Source organism: Mauremys reevesii, linkage group 1 (assembly GCF_016161935.1).
Source record: "Mauremys reevesii isolate NIE-2019 linkage group 1, ASM1616193v1, whole genome shotgun sequence".
Taxonomy (NCBI): Eukaryota; Metazoa; Chordata; order Testudines; family Geoemydidae; genus Mauremys; species Mauremys reevesii.
Window position 1 is genome coordinate 127,589,609 of NC_052623.1, and position 21,186 is coordinate 127,610,794.

The window sequence follows — 21,186 nt, forward strand, 5'->3', positions numbered from 1 at the left end:
AGGTTGCAGAACAAAAACACAAACTAAGATGTCTGAGTAGTCCGTGGGACATTAATTATTCAAAAAGCTGTGTGGAGCAGTGGACTGGGTAACAAATTGAGTTGTGGGAAGGCCTGGTTCTAGTCCGAGCTCTGTTGTTGACTTGTTGTATTGACCTTCGGCAATTGTATGTTCTTCCTTTTCCCATTCCACCCTTTCTTTGTCTTGTCTATTTAGAATGTAAGCTCTTCAGGACGTGCAGGCAAATTATACATTTAGAGTGTATCCCTTCCTGTGTGTCTGTACACAGGGCTTAGCACAATGAAGCCTTGTTCTTGGTTGGGGCCTCTAGTTGCTACTGTAATATGAAAAAAACCCAACACCCCAGCATCTAGCAAATAACATAATATAAATAAACTGGATAGTATTATATTCGTTAAGTGTAATGGGCCTCATCCAGCAGCCTTTACTCAGGAAAAGAATCCCATCTGAGAGAGGCTAAAAGAGACAGGTTTAAAACTTTGGAAAGCTGCTGCTGATTCAATGCAGATTTCTCCTGTCTATGCAGCCAGAGTGTAAGTTAGACACAAAAACCAGATATATAATTGTGAAAACTGACCTCACCGTAAAGGCTCAGTGGTGGCAGGAAGACACAACTCCATCGTGTAGGTAGTTAGGAAGTGCAGGCACGATATCTCCCAGAGCTCTGGGGAGCCCAGCTTTCAGAAGGTGTGGTGTGTGCACCTCCTCCCTTGCAAGGGGTCGGGTGTAGTGGCTGGTGATGACTCTTACACCACTTTGGGGAAGCTTTCCTTGACCGCTTTTTATCTTTTTATTTGAACAACTGGAATATAATCTGCCTACAGGTCTGAGCTCGGAATCTGAACTCCTGCCTTTGTCCTTAACAACAACCTCTTTACGAGAGACTGTCATATGTTTACTTTGGACCTGAACCTGCAAGATTCTGAGCTCCTTCAACTGTCATTAAAATCAGTGGCCTAGAGATCACCCCCTCTGACAAAAAGCCCTAGGAAGGAGGGGTCTAGCAAAGGAAATCTCAGTGAGGATCCTCCTTATCAACAACAAGAAAGGGTGTGGCCCCCACCCAGACTATATGCCCTCTACCTGGATTTGATCCTGTGATGTGCTTAGTACCCTCAACTCTCATTGGGTAGAAGGAACACGGCATCTTCCAGGGGTCCTCAGCACTCTGGAGCCTCAAGTCCCCTATGTGGATACCAGGCCCTAGAGGGAGCCCTCTCTTCAGTTGGGAGCATCCCTCTGGGGGCAAGGGGCAGCAAGAAGGTACAGAGTGGTACAGATCATGGGAGCCCTGCATGGCAATGACCAGGGTTGGCGGGGCATGAGGATGGAAAGTCCGGCGAAAGTTTGGAGCTGGGGCTGGGGTAGGTTCTGTAGAGTTTCTCTACCTGTGCTCCATTGTCTGGGGAGGAAGATTCCTCCCTTTACCCCTCATAGCTTCACAGACTTCATTCCAGATACTCAGGTGGCCTCTGGGATGTGGGTTGTAGTTGTACTGAATAATTCAAGGAAGGCTAATGGAGGACTTTAAAGTGTTTTGGGGGGAGGAGATTGTTTCTTTTGATGTATTCAAGGTCGTCCACTGGATACTGTGGAAATAACCACACTTTCTGAAACATGAGATGGAAATTAGCTCAATATCTCTGATAGTTCACTGATCACTTAATTGTATATTCGATGTATTTTAAGAACTTTGCTTTGAAATGAGTTTGTTTGCAAAGTCTTAATTTTAAAACCTGGGCCTATAGCGGGGGAAGGACCTAATGTAATTGCTGGGGGTAAATCCAAGTTCTTTTCTCTAACTCTTGCAGCACTGATTCAGTCCTAAAGGCTAGGCTTGCTAATAAAAAGCAGTATCCACCTTTCATAACTCTCCTCTCAATGCTGCAATTCTGGCCACTTTGGGTCACCATGGAACTCATATATATAATGTCTCAATTATTTTTAAAAAAAGGCCCACAGAAGGCCCATACATTATACTCAGCTGCTAGATCTGACTTGAAAGTACAACATTAATTAATTAAATAAACACATTACCGTGTAGCATATTTGGTAGCTTTGGACTGAATAATCAGCACTTGTGTTAGTCATTGAAGAAAGAGCATATTAATAGCTGGGCTACCTAAGGTGTTATTATTAAATAATATATGGAGGGGGCTGGTAACATTCAGGTCTATGTTTAGACTGACTCAGAATATTGATATTGTTTAATGTACACACACAAAGTGACATTTACAGTAATCTTTGTTTTAAAGGTGTGGTATATGTTAAGGTTATTACCCGCCAAAACAAATTATCTGGTACCAAGTATCAGGGAGTAGCCATGTTAGTCTGTATCCACAGAAACAAGGAGTCCAGTGGCACCTTAAAGACTAACAGATTTATTTGGGCACAAGCTTTCGTGGGTAAAAAACCCCACTTCTTCAGCTGCATAGAGAAGAAGTGGGTTTTTTACCCATGAAAGCTTATGCCCAAATAGATCTGTTAGTCTTTAAATAATCTGGTGTTACCACCTGTTGGGAGAAGTGAGCAGTGGACACATTTTTCCGTGTCCTGCATGCTGTTCTAACACAACCTACTGTATTGTAAGGGAGAAAGTGAATGCCAAAAGATACAAACCTGAAGTTTGATTATCCAAGCTAACTGGGGACAAAGGTTGTGTGATCTGTTTAGATAATCAAGTGCCAAAGAAATTACTATTCTAGTATAACAAGTCGGAAGTTTTCAATTTATGTTCTGTAAATACATGCAAGACTTCAGAAATTGGTCTTATGGGGCCATTCCTATAATAGAGCAATCCAGATAATTGAGTTTGTGCAGTAAATGAAATACACTGTAAAGGGATTAGATTGTAATGTACACAGTCTTTATTGGTGTAGATAATGTCTGCTTGAATGTCTATTGATAGCTCCACACTGCCTATAGAAAAAGGGACTCATAATTGAAATTTAAAGAGACACAGTTCAGATATGATGTTACCATGGCTTCCCTTAGAGCAGTGTTTCCCAAACGTGGGATGCCGCTTGTGTAGGGAAAGCCCCTGGTGGGCCGGGCCAGTTTGTTTACCTGCCGTGTCTGCAGGTCTGGCCGATCGCGGCTCCCACTGGCCGCAGTTCGCTGCTCTAGGCCAATGGGAGCTGCTGGAAGCGGCGGCCAGTAAGTCCCTCAGCCCGCGCCGCTTCCAGCAGCTCCCATTGGCCTGGAGCAGCGAACCGTGGCCAGTGAGAGCCGCGATCTAATATATATATGACAAGACCATAAAATTGAAACTAATCTGAGCTAACTCAACAAGTCACTCAGACCATCTTACCTCTCTACAGACTATTGTACATGACAAAAGAGAAAAGTAAATTCACAATAACTTCTTTCTTAAACATTTCTATTTTTAAAAAAGCATGAGAGAATTAATACAGAAATTAATGACAGATTTTTGTTTCATGGATGCATAGAGAATTTTTTAAATACCAAACATATAGACCAGAGGTCAGCAACCTCTGGCACGCGGCTCGCCAAGATAAGCACCCTGGCAGGCCGGGCCAGTTTGTTTACCTGCCACGTTGGCAGGTTCGGCGGACCGTGGCTTCCACTGGCCGCGGTTCACCTTCCCAGACGGGAAGTGTCGCGGGCCAAGAGATGTGCTGGCCACGGCTTCCCGCCTCCCACATTGGCCTGGGATGGCAAACTACGGCCAGTGAGAGCCACAGTCCACCGAACCTGCCGATGCAGCAGATAAACAAACTGGTCCGGCCCTCCAGGGTGCTTACCCTGGCAAGTCACGTGCCAGAGGTTGCCGACCCCTGATATAGACTCTCCTTAGCATTAGGTAACATTATGAAACTTGTCCTTATTTAGCATCTGTGCTGGACACAAGGCCTCAGATCAAATAGAAAATGCCTCTTTTTTATACTAAACAAGACTGAAATTGAAAGGGAGTTTGGGATTGTAGTTCACTTGTTACAAAAGTAATAATATTTTTTTCATATACAACATGAGTGTGGTCCTGTATCCATGGAATCCAATGGCAAAAAGAAACAGGATTAGTCTCTCTGTGAAAGTACACATTGGCCTGCAACTCTGTGAACAGGCATATACATATAATTAGTAAATGCATTTTTTGCATTTTAGAGCTTATGAAGGTAGGAAAAAATATCGAGCCAAGTACCCATTTCAGAGAAGATAATCTTTACAAGTAAATTTTTCTTTATATTTTTCTCTTCCAAATTTCATTATTTTTCTTGCACTGAATGAAATTATGACAGAAACAGGGTTGCTAACTAGAAATTATGGGGAAAATCCTGCCCATCATACTCAGGCAGGACAACTCTCTAGACTTTAATGAGACTACTCTCCTGAATAAAGCAGGCAGGATTTACATATACATATCAGGGATAAATCCTGCCTGCTTATATAACTATATATAACTATATATATAACTATATATAAGTGTGTATATATATATATAGTTATAGTTTAGTTATAGTTTTATATATCTATATATCTATATCTATATCTATATCTATATATATATATAATGTCTGTATATGTGTATGTATATGCGTGTGTGTGTGTATAAATTCCCCCCATCTGATCTGTTTTCAATACATTATCCGAGGAAATTTCTCTATCCAGACATGCTTGTGCTGATTTTTTTTCTTTCCTGTCCATCTATAAACATTTTATTTTATCTACTTGCCTAATGATTCCATTGACAGGTGACTTCAAAAGATTAGAATCAGTCTTCTTGTTGTACAAGATGCAAGAGGATCTGTCACCCTCAGCTAGCATCCCTGCCATGAGCCATTTATCGCAACAAAAGGCACTATGTTAACGACACAGCTCATCATCAGTCAGTCCTGGTGCAGGAGATGTCAAATCCACTGCTGGAGAACAAGGATAATTTGGTCTTTGCTTTTTGAAATGGAGAGATGGCAGGGGCTGTGAACAAAGTCATTGGTAAATTGGTTGATGATTCCCTGCTTCTCTTCATAGAAAATCCCTACTGCTGACCTCTTTTTTTTGGAAGGCCCCTTGGTTTTAATAGACTTGGATATTTTAGTTTACTTTCACGTGTCAAATTTGAAGAAATTTATATATATATATATATATATATATATATATATATATATATATATATATATATATACATATATATATAATTCCCTGTCCTACTGTGAGATGCTGCTTTCATGATGCTGAAGTTTAAAGAGCGGAGATTGGGGAAACTGAAGATAGTTTTATAGAAGTCTTAAAAAGCCTATGAGTCTGTCTGCTAATGACCTATTTCCTTTAATATTTTGGTCTTTCTTTTTGTAAGTTTAACACTAACGTTAGCAAGAAAGCAGCTGTCTGTTCTACAAGGGGAACGATAGTTTTAACAAGTAGTTGAGTTTCACTATGCTGTAACTAGAGGTAATTGTACAGAACTCTCAAGTACTTTTTGCCAGTCTTTTCCCTTAAGGGCCTTATTTTGTTAAGGTTATTAGTGTCTAGGTATTGGCAACTCCTTTGTTAACTCACGTGTGCTTTCTTAATTGGATTACTGAACAAAATGGAACCTTATTCTCCACTGACTGCTCTGTGCATCTTTTAAAAAAAGATTTGGGGATTGATGCAAAACTCATTGAATGCAATAGGAGTCTTTCTATTGACTTCATTGGGCTTTGGCTCATGCACTGGATGCATTCAGCTTCCAGAGTTAATGGACTCATGCACAATAAGAACCCATGATTTATAGATCTGTTGTTGAATTACAAAATTAGGGCACAAACCTGCAAATGCTTAGACACATGCCTTATTTTAAGCATGAGAAGTCCCACTGACTTCATTGGGACTTAAAGTTAAGCATGTGTGTAAGTGTTTGAAGGATCAGGGACTTAATAGCTAAATAGAATGGTGATAGATGCAATATATTTGCACTCTGCTATAGCATTTGATATATGCAATGTAGTTGTAGCCGTGTCAGTCCCCAGATATTAGAGAAACAAGGTCCAATAAAAGATATTACCGCACCCACCCTGTCTCTCTAAAGCATTTGATATGGAGTCTCATGAAAATTGGAGTCTCAAAATTAATTCAGTTTGATTTGAATTTACATGCTGTTCTGTGGTTTGAAGACTGTTCAAAGACTATGATAAACAGTCAAGTATCAAGTACTGAGGTTGCTTCACGTGTCTAGTGAGGTTCCAATGGGATGTGTATTAGGTGTTATTTATTTTAAGTGTCATTAAAGAGATCTAGAAGAGGAATTCTTTTAGTGAAAGCCTATTAAAGGAATGTTAAAGACCACATTTTTATTAAATTAACAGATGATACTACATTGGAAAAAGTTGCAAACAGTAGCTATCACAGAGAAATAATAAATAGGGGCATAGACAGAAAAAAAGATTCAACTTGCAAAAATATGATACACGTGCAGAAATATATTGTAATGAAAAATATAGATAGTCAAGAAACCAGTAATTCAGAGACGCTTTGGAGTGACAGCGAATAGTAAAAAAAACCTACATCACTTTGTACTACCTGCACAGAAATCATGTCATGAACCTTCTTTATATGTTGTCTGTGTGATGATATCTTGCACATTGTGTGCATTTACTGGAATCTCTCAATCAGAATGATATTGATTGATACATTGGATGCACGTCAGAGAAAAAGAACAAAAATTTTGTGAGGGTTGGAAGGCCTAGTTTACAAGAAAAGATTAAAAGTTAAATGTGTAAACAATAAGAGGAAATGATAATGGTTCACCAATATCTGAAGGAAGGAGGAGTATTATTTTGGGCAGTAAAAGACAGCAGAACTACGGACAATGAGCTGAACTAAAATTTAAATTCAAGCTGAAAATCAAGAAAATATTCCTGATGATAGCTCTTTACATCTATAGTATAATATTCAAAGTAATGTTGAGAAAATCCCCATCACTTGGACTAGTTAAAACTCTAATCCTATATTAGCAGGGAAATGGACTACATTACTCCCCTTTAAATGTTTATTCTGTTTGAATGATTCTACCTCTTGAGAGAATCTCACTGGCACCAGTAATATCTCTCAACAAAGAAGAAAGTTTTTAAGTGTGACCATATTTTCTCCATCTCTAACTTCTAAGATTCTTTGACAAAGATAATTATTTTTGTTAATCACCTTCCCCAGGCGTATATAGAAGTGTTTCTCCTGCCCCCACCCTGATAGCTCTGGGGTATTCTTGGCATCACTTGTTCTGTGACATTGGGTAAAACTGTACAGATTTTAACAAAAGAGGTTCATCTTTAATTCTGTGCAGTAACACAATAGTGAATCTCTCACTGATGCCCAGTTTTCCCAAAGGGCAGTATGATTCCTGCAAGACATCCCCCTTGAGCTATAGAATAGATGTAGCTGATGACAGTGCATATTGGTCACAACCTATTTGAGAGCTATCAGGGAAGGACCTACCCCGTTGGTGGGTAGACTGTCTTGAGAAGAAAGTATTCCATGATTGCCTGTGCCTTGCTAGTTGCAGTTGGAAATGGTATTAATGAAAGCTGTTGAGTAACTTGTTCAAATCCTGGAGACTGCTCTGTTGCCTGAAACCACAAAGGAAAATGAGCCACAATTTGAAAATAAACAGGCCATACCTGGGATGAAGGACCTCAGCAGGAGGTGAAGAAGATGACAAAACAAATTGGCACTTCTGACAGGATTCAAACAAAATGAAGGAAGACATGTTTTAACTGTTTAGGAACATGACATCAGCAAGAGCAGTTTTTCTTTAATAAGCTTCAGTCAGAGGGTCTGTGTTGCTACCAGATGCTAATGGAGTAGGAAGACATGAGTTCTGTCTCTGCTGGTTCTGTGAAATTCCAAGTGGCCATGATAGGTGGCACAGAGACATCTGTGAAGCTCCTGGTTGTTTGTGTTTGGATTTTAAGCTATAGCTTTAAATGTGGTGGATGTTTCATGGTTTTGGTTGCTGGCTAGAGGGCTCTGTAGCAAAGCATGTGAGTGGTCAGGATGGAAAGAGCCAGCTTAAAGCAAAGTGACGTGAGTTGTGCCTCTCTGCCTTAGGTAGCAGCCTGTTTTCTCTTTCACTGTTTTGGGATTTTTCTATGTGTTATTGTTCTGAATTCTAAGAAATAAAGTAGTATTACTTTAAAGTATTGTCACTTTCTGGCAAGAGTATTTATATTTTGTATCTAACTTCTGTGGGTGTATGCTATCAACATAACACAAACTCAGAGCTTTCTGCTGAAACCTGTCATGTCCAAGGGGATGCTAGCACCTGGTGGTAATATGACAAACACATAAGCCAGCATTTATAGGACCCGATTTATCTAACCTAATTTTAATTAAGATAGATCTCTATTTTGCTGTCTGACATTTTCTGGTTTTCTTTCTCTGTGTGTAATTTAATTATCTTCTTCCTACTAGGAACTTCTGATTGATCCATTACTATATTATCTATGGTGCCATATACCATGGTGATTGGTGCATATATGCCACTTCTTCCCTCTATGTCACCTAGGAGAAGACTGTGACGGAGTTCCCAGGGTGCAACCTGGACTAGTTTGTATGTGCCTTAATCCAGCCTTGGCCATGTCTCAGGATTGTTTTAAAACATGGCATGCTGGGATCTGATAGCAATACTCAATGTAGTGTAGACCACTTTTCCTTACTACAGTAATATTTTTATTAAATTAACACAAAATCAATATTGTTGTTGCACAGCGATAGGATTTAAAAATAGCAAATAGTAGTTTCTTGCTAGCTAGATAATGGTGGGTTCCAAAAAAGAGACAAAATGCAGTTGGTGGATTGCCTAAGTAAAAAGTTTGGGAACCACTGTCTAGGAAACATCACTATTAAAAGCACAATAACTAGTGCTGGTCACACAACTTATTGAGCCATTAAAACTGAAATGAATAGCAAACAACTAGACTTAGTAAAAGCATGCCTACAACAACTATTTTCTGTTCTTTTATCCCTTCTAATGTATCTGATGAGTGACAAAAAAATAGTGAGCATTTTCCTCATTATCTTTCTCTTTTCCTTTTCTTGGCTCAAAGGTCACCCCCCAAAAGCACAGTCTGCAGCTTATACATATTAGTTCCTTTTTATGAATGTCAGCCTTGACATCAGCAGGAGAGGGATATTTTTCTTCAGTAAGTGACTACTAAGTAATCAGGAATTAGTGATCCCTGCCCTGATTAGACTGATTAAGACCTGCTAAGAGTAAAGATCTCATTGCATCTATACAAATAAAGACCTTGTCTACACTAGAAAGTTATACTGTTATATCAATATAAGGCACTTTTATACCTGTAACCCTTCTGCCCCTCTGAGTTAGCAGCAACAAGGGCCGGGTTCAGTATCCAGGGGTTCCGTTTCAATAACACAATGCAAAACAGGCTTGAGCCCCCACCCAGTGACCTGGGACAATTACATACCACCCCCCCCCCCCCGGGCGCCTCTAGGAGGCAATACTTCCCCACTCGCAAGCACGGAGTCCGAGTGTAGCAAAATAAAGGAGGGAAACAATGTGGCATCACCATTGGAGAAACACCACAAACCAGATTATAACACAAACCATAAGCAAAAAAAACCAATCCACCTCCAAGTACGTTTGGCAATGTCCTTTCCACCTTGGGGTCTTAAGTCCAATCACCCCACAGTCCAACAACCCGAAAGTCTCTGGTCAGTGCCACCCCAGAGTTCAAAAGTTTATCTGCAGAGTTTTACCCCCCCAGCCTGGGTGGAAATGGGGGGGGGTGCACACAGGGTGTTAAGGGGGAACCTTACGTGGGCTGGGGCCAACTGCTCCGCCTCTCCGTGGAGTTCTGCTGCAGCCTTCACCACGACTGGCTCCACTCCACCAGCTGTGCCCCTCCTCCAGCCGACCCGTGAGCCGCTCCAGCCACCCCTGCAAACCGCTCCACTCCACTCACTGTTCCATGGGCTGCTCCAACATGCTGCAACTGCTCCGCTCTGCCAGCTGCTTAGCGATAGATCTTCAGGCTTCCCCACTAGTTAACACAGCACTCAGTGATCTCAGCTCAGTAAGCTTAGCTCTTTTAGTGATTTCAGCTCTTAGTGATTTCAGCTTGTAGTAGGGGAGCCCTGGTGCTGGTGCACCATTGGACCAATGTGAATTCAGGTCAGCAGCCTCTAGATAGACTCCTAAAGGATTCAAAATTAGCTCTGCTCTTCAACAGTGGAGAGAGGAGGAAGTGCAATTGGTGTTCCAGGCCCTCAAAAGGGGCCCATACCATCAGGTACACACACCAGTCCCCAACCTCTCTCAATTCACTGGGTTTTGGCACCCACGTCCCTTGTCTAGCAAGTGCTACTTAATGGATAGTGAGGCATCTCTGTCCTAACGCAGTCTGATAGTTCCTCATCCACATAATCAGGGTGACAACACTTTATTCCTTCTGCCCCAATAACAAAGAAATTGGGGATCCCAGAGCTGTCAAAATAACCATCCCAGGCTGCGGTGGGCTATGCTAGGTGGGGTGGGTGTGCCAATGCAAATACCTGAAATTCCTTTCCACACTCCCCATACTTCACCACCAGATGTCAGGGTAGAGCTCATCCTGACTCTGCTTACATACCAGAATAACTGTGTCTACACTAGGGCTTGTACTGGTATAAATATGTCAGTAACGGTATGTCTACACTATGAAATTAGGTTGATTTTATAGAAGTCAATTTTAGAAATCAATTTTATACAGTCAATTGCATGTGTCCATGCTAAGCACATTAAGTCAGCAGAGTGCAGCCTCACTACCATGGCTAGCATTGACTTACGGAGTGGTGCACTGTGGGTAGCTATCCCACAGTTCCCACAGTCTCTGCCACCCATTGGAATTCTGGGTTAAGCTCCCAATGCCTGATGGGGCCAAAACATTGTCGCAGGTAGTTTTGGGTATATGTCATCAGTCACCCCTCCCTCCGTGAAAGCAACTGCAGACAATCGTTTCGCGACAGACACCAGGGTGATTAGAAGAGCACAGCAAAGTGTGCAGCGCATCAGAGAGGCTTTGAAAACCAGTTTTATGACTGACCAGGCTTCGGTGTAACAGTTGTGTGTTTTTCTCCTTGATGCAAACCCACCCTCTTTGTTGATTTTAAATCCCTGTAAGTCAACCACACTCCCCCCTTCAAAATAAAGTAACTATTGTTTTAAAACCATGTATTCTTTCTTTATTAATTAAAAAAGATCAGATAAAAGACAAGGTAGCCTGGGTGGGGTGGGGGAGGAGGGAAGGACAAGGCCATGTTGCTTATTGTAGCCACACTAAAAATCAAACTGTTTGAATGACAGTCTTCTGTTTCTTGGGCCATCCTCTGGAGTGGAGTGGCTGGGTGCCTGGATCCTTCCCCCCCACCCCCGCATTCTTGGGCGTCTGGGTGTGAGGAGGCTATGGAATGTGCGGAGGAGGGTAGGCGGTTATACAGTGGTTGCAGTGGGGGTCTGTGCTCTTGTTGGCTTTCCTGCAGCTCCAACAGATGCTTCATCATGTCCGTTTGCTCCCCCATTAGCCTCAGCATTGCATCCTGTCTCCGCTCTTCGTGCGCACTTAATTCTTTCCGTGCCTCTGCCACTGAATGCCTCCATGCATTAAGCTGTGCCCTATCAGCGCGGGAGGACTGCATGAGCTAGGAAAACATGTCATAACGAGTGCGTTTTTTTCGCCTTATAATCTGCGATAACCACAGGGACGGAGATGATAGGGGGAGCGTAGAAACATTCTACACTCTATGATTCTGGAGGGACTGTCTGGTCACCTGTACTGCTGAGTTCGCCACGCTGACCAAACAGGAAATGAAATTCAAAAGTTCCCGAGACTTTTCCTGTGTACCTGGCTAGTGCACTGGAGTTCAAAGTGCTGTCCAGAGCGGTCACAATGGAGCACTCTGGGATAGCTCCGGGAGGCCAGTACCGTCGATTTGCGTCCGCACTACCCCAGATTTGACTCAGCAAAGTCGATTTTAGTGCTACTCCCCTCGCCGGAGAGGAGTACAGAAGTTGATTTTAAGAGCCCGTTAGGTCGACGGAACGGGGTTGGTTTTGTGGACAAATTCATTTTAAAATCAACCTAACGCAGCTAAATTCGACCTCACCCCATAGGGTAGACCATGCCTAAGAAGTCACATGCCTAACTGACATAGTTATAAGGGTATAAGGGTCAAGTGAAGGCCAGCCCTAATTACAATTTGCAAATTCATCTCTGGAGTAATTCCATTGGCATCAGTGGAGTTGCATCAAGTATGAGTTTGGCCCAATTTAAAAATATATAAATAAAAAGGTTTTAGTTAGATACACAAAAGGTTACGCTTTCCCCCCTCTACCCTGTTGTTCTCATTTAACTTCCTGAGAGCCTTTTTATGGAAATAGAACAGGAGTACTTGTGGCACCTTAAAGACTAACAAATTTATTTTAGCATGAGCTTTCGTGAGCTGCAGCTCACTTCTTCGGATGCATAGAATGGAACACACAGACAGGAGATATTTATACATACAGAGAACATGAAAAGGTGGAAGTATGCATACCAACAGGAAGAGTCTAATCAATTGAGATGAGCTATCATCAGCAGAAGGAAAAAAAACTTTTTGAACTCGAATTAATATGCAAACTAGATACTATTAACTGTGGCCTAAACAGAGACTGGGAATGGTTGGGTCATTACACTAATTGAATCTATTTCCCTATGTTAAGTTCTCCTCACACCTTCTATGGGCCATCTTAATTATCACTTCAAAAAGTTTTTTTTCCTCCTGATGATGATAGCTCATCTCAATTGATTAAACTCTTCCTGTTGGTATGCATACTTCCACCTTTTCATAAGAACATAAGAACGGCCGTACCGGGTCAGACCAAAGGTCCATCTAGCCCAGTATCTGTCTACCGACAGTGGCCAATGCCAGGTGCCCCAGAGGGAGTGAATCTAACAGGCAATGATCAAGTGATCTCTCTCCTGCCATCCATCTCCATCCTCTGACGAACAGAGGCTAGGGACACCATTCTTACCCATTCTGGCTAATAGCCGTTTATGGACTTAGCCACCATGAATTTATCCAGTCCCCTTTTAAACATTGTTATAGTCCTAGCCTTCACAACCTCCTCAGGTAAGGAGTTCCACAAGTTGACTGTGCACTGCGTGAAGAAGAACTTCCTTTTATTTGTTTTAAACCTGCTGCCTATTAATTTCATTTGGTGACCCCTAGTTCTTGTATTATGGGAATAAGTAAATAACTTTTCCTTATCCACTTTCTCAACATCACTCATGATTTTATATACCTCTATCATGTCCCCCCTTAGTCTTCTCTTTTCCAAGCTGAAGAGTCCTAGCCTCTTTAATCTTTCCTCGTATGGGACCCTCTCTAAACCCCTAATCATTTTAGTTGCCCTTTTCTGAACCTTTTCTAGTGCTAGAATATCTTTTTTGAGGTGAGGAGACCACATCTGTACACAGTATTCGAGATGTGGGCGTACCATGGATTTATATAAGGGCAATAGTATAGTCTCAGTCTTATTCTCTATCCCCTTTTTAATGATTCCTAACATCCTGTTTGCTTTTTTGACCGCCTCTGCACACTGCGTGGACATCTTCAGAGAACTATCCACGATGACGCCAAGATCTTTTTCCTGACTCGTTGTAGCTAAATTAGCCCCCATCATGTTGTATGTATAGTTGGGGTTATTTTTTCCAATGTGCATTACTTTACATTTAGAAGCAGCAAAGAATCCTGTGGCACCTTATAGACTAACAGATGTTTTGCAGCATGAGCTTTCGTGGGTGAATACCCACTTCTTCGGATGCAAGCAGTGGAAATTTCCAGGGGCAGGTATATATATATAAGCAAGCAAGAAGCAGGCTAGAGATAACGAGGTTAGATCAATCAGGGAGGATGGGGCCCTGTTCAGCAGCTGAGGTGAAAACCAAGGAGGAGAAACTGGTTCTGTAATTGGCAAGCCATTCACAGTCTTTGTTTAGTCCTAAACTGATGGTGTTAAATTTGCAAATGAATTGGAGCTCAGCAGTTTCTCTCTGGAGTCTGGTCCTAAAGTTTTTTTGCTGGAGGATGGCCACCTTAAAATCTGCTATTGTGTGGCCAGGGAGGTTGAAGTGTTCTCCTACAGGTTTTTGTATATTGCCATTCCTAATGTCTGATTTGTGTCCATTTATCCTTTTCCTTAGAGACTGTCCAGTTTGGACGATGTACATAGGAGAGGGGCAGTGCTGGCATATGATGGCATATATTACATTTGTGGACGTGCAGGTGAATGAACCGGTGATGGTGTGGCTGATCTGGTTAGGTCCTGTCCTCACAGGGCCTAACCAGATCAGCCACACCATCACCGGTTCATTCACCGGCACGTCCACCAATGTAATATATGCCATCATATGCCAGCAATGCCCTCTGCTATGTACATCGCCAAACTGGACAGTCTCTAAGGAAAAGGATAAATGGACACAAATCAGACATTAGGAATGGCAATATACAAAAACCTGTAGGAGAACACTTCAACCTCCCTGGCCACACAATAGCAGATTTTAAGGTGGCCATCCTCCAGCAAAAAAACTTTAGGACCAGACTCCAGAGAGAAACTGCTGAGCTCCAATTCATTTGCAAATTTAACACCATCAGTTTAGGACTAAACAAAGACTGTGAATGGCTTGCCAATTACAGAACCAGTTTCTCCTCCCTTGGTTTTCACACCTCAGCTGCTGGAACAGGGCCCCATCCTCCCTGATTGATCTAACCTCGTTATCTCTAGCCTGCTTCTTGCTTGCTTATATATATATACCTGCCCCTGGAAATTTCCACTGCTTGCATCCGAAGAAGTGGGTATTCACCCACGAAAGCTCATGCTGCAAAACATCTGTTAGTCTATAAGGTGCCACAGGATTCTTTGCTGCTTCTACAGAACCAGACTAACACGGCTACCCCTCTGATACTTTACATTTATCCACATTAAATTTCATTTGCCATTTTGTTGCCCAATCACTTAGTTTTGTGAGATCTTTTTGAAGTTCTTCACAATCTGCTTTGGTCTTAACTATCTTGAGTAGTTTAGTATCATCTGCAAACTTGGCCACCTCACTGTTTACCCCTTTCTCCAGATCATTTATGAATAAATTGAATAGGATTGGTCCTAGGACTGACCCTTGGGGAACACCACTAGTTACCCCTCTCCATTCTGAGAATTTACCATTAATTCCTACCCTTTGATCCCTGTCCTTTAACCAGTTCTCAATCCATGAAAGGACCTTCCCTTTTATCCCATGACAGCTTAATTTACGTAAGAGCCTTTGGTGAGGGACCTTGTCAAAGGCTTTCTGGAAATCCAAGTTCACTATGTCCACCGGATCCCCCTTGTCCACATGTTTGTTGACCCCTTCAAAGAACTCTAATAGATTAGTAAGACACGATTTCCCTTTACAGAAACCATGTTGACGTTTGCTCAAGAGTTTGTGTTTTTCTATGTGTCTGACAATTTTATTCTTTACTATTGTTTCAACTAATTTGCCCGGTACCGACGTTAGACTTACCGGTCTGTAATTGCCGGGATCACCCCTAGAGCCCTTTTTAAATATTGGCGTTACATTAGCTAACTTCCAGTCATTGGGTACCAAAGCCGATTTAAAGGACAGGTTACAAACCTTAGTTAATAGTTCCGCAACTTCACATTTGAGTTCTTTCAGAACTCTTGGGTGAATGCCATCTGCTCCCGGTGACTTGTTAATGTTGAGTTTATCAATTAATTCCAAAACCTTCTCTAGTGACACTTCAATCTGTGACAGTTCCTCAGATTTGTCACCTACAAAAGCCAGCTCAGGTTTGGGAATCTCCCTAACATCCTCAGCCGTGAAGACTGAAGCAAAGTATCCATTTAGTTTCTCCGCAATGACTTTATCGTCTTTAAGCGCTCCTTTTGTATTTTGATCATCAAGGGGCCCCACTGGTTGTTTAGCAGGCTTCCTGCTTCTGATGTACTTAAAAAACATTTTGTTATTACCTTTGGAGTTTTTGGCTAGCTGTTCTTCAAACTCCTCTTTGGCTTTTCTTATTACACTCTTGCACTTAAGTTGGCAGTGTTTGTGCTCCTTTCTATTTGCCTCACTAGGATTTGACTTCCACTTTTTAAAGGAAGTCTTTTTATCTCTCACTGCTTCTTTTACATGGTTGTTAAGCCACGATGGCTCTTTTTTAGTTCTTTTACTGTGTTTCTTAATTTGGGGTATACATTGAAGTTGGGCCTCTATTATGGTGTCTTTAAAAAGGGCCCGTGCAACTTGCAGGGATTTCACTTTAGTCACTGTACCTTTTAACTTTTGTCTAACTAACCCCCTCATTTTTGTATAGTTCCCCCTTTTGAAATTAAATGCCACAGTGTTGGGCAGTTGTGTTCTTCCCACCACAGGGATGTTGAATGCTATTGTATTATGGTCACTATTTCCAAGCGGTCCTGCTATAGTTACCTCTTGGACCAGCTCCTGCACTCCACTCAGGATTAAGTCTAGAGTTGCCTCTCCCCTTGTGGGTTCCCGTACCAGCTGCTCCATGAAGCAGTCATTTAAAGTATCGAGAAATTTTATCTCTGCATTTCGTCCTGAAGTGACATGTTCCCAGTCAATATGGGGATAATTGAAATCCCCCACTATTATTGGGTTCTTAATTTTGATAGCCTCTCTAATTTGCCTTAGCATTTCATCATCACTATTATTGTCCTGGTCAGGTGGTCGATAATAGATCCCTAATGTTATATTTTTACTAGAGCATGAAATTTCTATCCATAGAGACTCTATGGAACATGTGGATTCGCTTATGATTTTTACTGATTTCATGTTCTCTGTATGTATAAATATCTCCTGTCTGTGTGTTCCATTCTATGCATCCGAAGAAGTGAGCTGCAGCTCACGAAAGCTCATGCTAAAATAATTTTGTTAGTCTTTAAGGTGCCACAAGTACTCCTGTTCTTTTTGCAGATACAGACTAACACGGCTGCTACTCTGAAACCTGTTTTTATGGAAATGAGAGTCAGAGAGCTTAAGGCCAAAAGGTACCACCAGATCATCTAGTCTGATCTCCTGTGCATCACAGGATTAAAGTTGTAAGAAATTCATCATTTTCGTTTTGTGGAATTTTATGTGTGAACTATTAATTATTTTATTTTATACATGTTGCAACTCCCTTCAGGTTCCAGTCAAAGAACTCTTTTTGCTTAAAGACATGTAAACTCATGAATTCTCATGTTTTCAATTCAAAAGCTATCTTGGCTTAAAAGAAACCTAGCCTATTTCATACATATTATCTAGCAAACAGATTCTATTTTGCTTAAAAATGAGGCCATTTTCTCTGGGAAAGAGGGCAGGTCACAATATTCATGACAGTGAGATTATCCATGCTACTGGACCCATCTCTGAGGTCAAAACAAAATGCAATAAACCTTGAATTTAAACAGTTTTGCATTTAGCTATGAATATTTCAGCACCTCTAGTGAGAACAAATGCATGTTTGTAGAGCACTTTGAAATCCTCAGATGAAAGACATTAAGTGCAAAGCTTCATGCTACCACTAAAGTGTTAAAAATGTGTCCATTGAGGTAATTAGGAATAGGATCAAGCCTTATTATTGTTTAAATGATCTGTTGGATTCTTAGAGGCAGGACTGTGCATAGCAAGAGTGCTATTAGTGGCTTTTGTTAGAAAGAAGTTGCTGGATGCCTGAAGCAGTACTGCAGAGCAAAGCCTCATAACTTTGACCTTGTTTAAAAAGGGCTCATTCATAACTTCCTCTGTGAAAAATCCATGGTAGGAAGAAAAATTTTGCAAGGTTCCTCTTGCAGAGTTTCCTCCACATTCTTTCTACGGGGTGAGGAGGGTAGACTTACCTCTCTTTAAATGAATTGGTGGGTTGACAACCAAGGATCTGCAGTGATTGGGGTGAATCATGCAAAAATCTGCTGAAGGCATAGAGCCACCAATGTGGAGTCCCTCTACTTCTGCATTGGCTCCTGATCTCCATTGGAACAGTGTTGATGGTGACTTTTCAGCCTGTAGTTGTCCCAGGACCTTTTTTCAGAGGGGTTCCCCTGAGTAGAGAAGCCTCAAAAGAATTTTAACACAGCTTCCTTTTTGAGCATTCCCTGTGGGACTGGTGGAATGAGGATGCAAATTTCCTTGATGCATCTAGGCCAGCTTTCTTCCCTTCCTAATCATGGAGACCCAGACCTGTGAAAGCTCCTTCATGGTAAGTAGGGCACAGGGGAACAGTGGAATACAAAGGTAGTTGTTCCCTTTAGCCTGTGTGGGATGAGTGGAGAATGCCTTGACACACAGTTCTAGGGAGTACAATTCACCCAAAATTCCCTCCCCCTTCAAAAGAGCCCGATGCAAATACTCGTGAATTATTATTTTTTTAATTCTGCATTTTGGGAAAAAAATAAGTTTCATGAAACATTTCCCCCTTAATTTAAACCCATAGTTTTCCAAGGGAAATTTAATTTGAAAAAGAAAATGTATTTCTTACTAAGTGGGAACAAGTACTATGTAAACAAAGAATCCTGTGTAAAAGTAATTCTTGTCCTGCTGATAGGACAACATTGAGGATAATAAATAAATAAATAAACAAACCAAAAATGTAGCATTCCAAAACATGTGTTTTGCCAGAACAGAATGAAATCTGAACCTCAAGAATTTGTGGGCTAGATCCTCCGTTGGTGTAAATCAGTGTAGTTCTATTGACTTCAAGAGAGTTACCCATGGCTGAGGATCCGGCCCTTATATTCTGTTTTAAATACAGAATTCATGACTTTCCAATAGGTTCTGAATTTGCCAATATGAATGAGCCATTGCCATTGCAGTCCATTTCCAATATCCTGAGTCAAAACATCCAAGGTAGGACCTGAAAAAGGAATGTGAGTAAAGGCATGATGTCTCTGAGAATAGGATGAAAAAAACCAGGTGCAATACATAGGCGTGTAAAGGAGAGGAAAGTGCTAGCTTCACCCTACAAAAGGTTGGACAGAATCCAGTTCATGAAAACTGCCTTGTGAGTCAAGAAGTACAGCTGCTAGAATTTGTCCCCCTAGTGCATGTGTAGTATTTTGTATTAATGGACACATTATTAAGGCATTACAGATCAACTGGGATGGCCTTACACATACAGAGAAGTAATTTACTCTTTGACTGGTTCCATTCATTTAAGTAAAGTAGTGTAGCCTAGTAGCTAATGCATTGGACGGAGACTCAAGAGACCGTGGTTCTGTTCCCACTTCTGCTCTTGGATGACTTTGACCATGTCACTTAATTTCTCTGTAAAAGGCGCTAACGATGAAATATACTGATTATTACTATACTGCAAAGTAATACACAGAGTGAGTTAGGCTGTCGCAAATTGGCCATTAAGTTGCATTTGCTTTACTGCTGCAGTGGGCACTCTTAAAATGTTTTCTTTTACCTTTTAACTCTGGGATAAAATATGACTGGTACTAGCAGTATTCCCAATTCTAAGAACAGGAAACATCTGCTTATGCCAGTAATAGCTTATCCCAAAGCTCGAAAGGTAAAAGAAAACGTGTAAAGGTTATCCACTGTAACTCACATGCCTTGCATGCCAGGAAAAATCATAATTATATTGGGCCAGATTATGATGCCATTATTCATGTTTGGTACTACTGTATGTTACAGTTCAGAAAAACTACATCTGCATTACCCCTCCAGAAATGGCACCCATTCTCAGACTTGCAGCTCCCCAGCCATCACCTCTCTTAGGCAGAGACCTGTGTCTGTCTCCCTTCTGACTGAGATATTTCCAGGCTGCACAGTTCCCTGCCTCCACTGAGAACTCCCCAGCAAGTCAGACTGCCTAAGTAGGCCTGCTATACTTTTATCTTCTAAGGCTACAAACATTGTAATAGCCATGGTGATAAGTTACCACACAGCTCTTTCTAAGCAAGTACATTTATTGTTAAGATAAAAGCATTACAGAGAAAACATATTAAAACAAACAAAAAAGCCTATATGCATGCGAGTAAGCTTACCAGAGATTGCCCCTCCACTCCCCATCTCCAACAAGGGTTCTGGTCAATATCAGTCCCTTTCCTTGGTTTGAAGGTCTTGTCCATCAGAACAAAGGCCCTGAGTCAATTTAAAATAAGGTTATTTATTCAAAAGTCCTTCCTTTTGTCTGTTGGTCTCTGGAGAATCCAGTTTGAACCAGTATATGCAAGTTTCTCCAGGTGGTGGGGCCACTCTGGAGATCTTACCACCTGAGTGAATTTGCTTAATAACCCACACTGTTCTTAGCTCCCAGAGGGCTGTTGGTTCCCCTCCCCCATGTAATTACATACAATCCCTGGCCCACAGTGACACAAACTTAATTCAGTAAGATCTCCCAAAGACATTGCTGGATATTGCCATATCTGTCACGCTGTACTCCGTAAATACAGTATATGCCCTATTATCCAAATAGCATGGGGGGATATGGAATATATTTAGATAATTAGAAGTTTGAATAATTGAGCCATTCAGCAACGGGATGGCTTTCCCTGTGCCCAGAGGCTTGTCCTCTTCCTCCCAGTCCTAGCCGGGGTCTCTGCTGTGGCCTGTTCACTCGCTCCCATGACAGCAGGACTGCAGATGGCTCCCTGTGCTGCTGCAGGACTGGTGACACCCAAGCCCTGCAGGTTCAAGGGGTGCGTGCGGCGGGGTGGAGGAGGCTGCGGTCCAGGCAGGACTGAGCAGAGACCTTTTGGTCAAAACTCTGCTCTGCCCCACCAGGACAGCAGCCTTCCCTGCACCTTGTGCCTGCAGGGATTGAGTGTCACCAGCCCTGCAGCAGCTCCACTGTCATGGGCCTGCTCATTCACTCCTGTGACAACAAGGCTGCAGAGGGCTCCTGGTGCCACCACAGGAGCCATTCAGCAGCAGGGTGGCCTCCCACTCAGCCAGGGGCTTGTCCTCCTCCTCACAGTCCTCACCAGAAAAAGAGATCACTCTACAGAGGGCATGTATCTCACACTGGGGGACAAGGAAGAGATTTGGATAATGCAAAAGTTCGGCTAATAGAGTTTTGGATAAATGGGAGTACACTGTAGTCCCATCGACTTCAGTGGGACTTCATGTAGAGTAAGTAACTGCTGAAGAAGAGGATTGCAGTCAATTTTCAGTATTTCACAAA

General features: G+C 41.8%; 1 long non-coding RNA gene across 2 annotated transcripts in view; it reads left to right on the forward strand.

The window, feature by feature from the left end:
• The window catches only part of LOC120384423, a 57,911-nt gene that overhangs the window by 31,545 nt on the left and 5,180 nt on the right, over positions 1-21,186 (forward strand). The window lies entirely within an intron of this gene.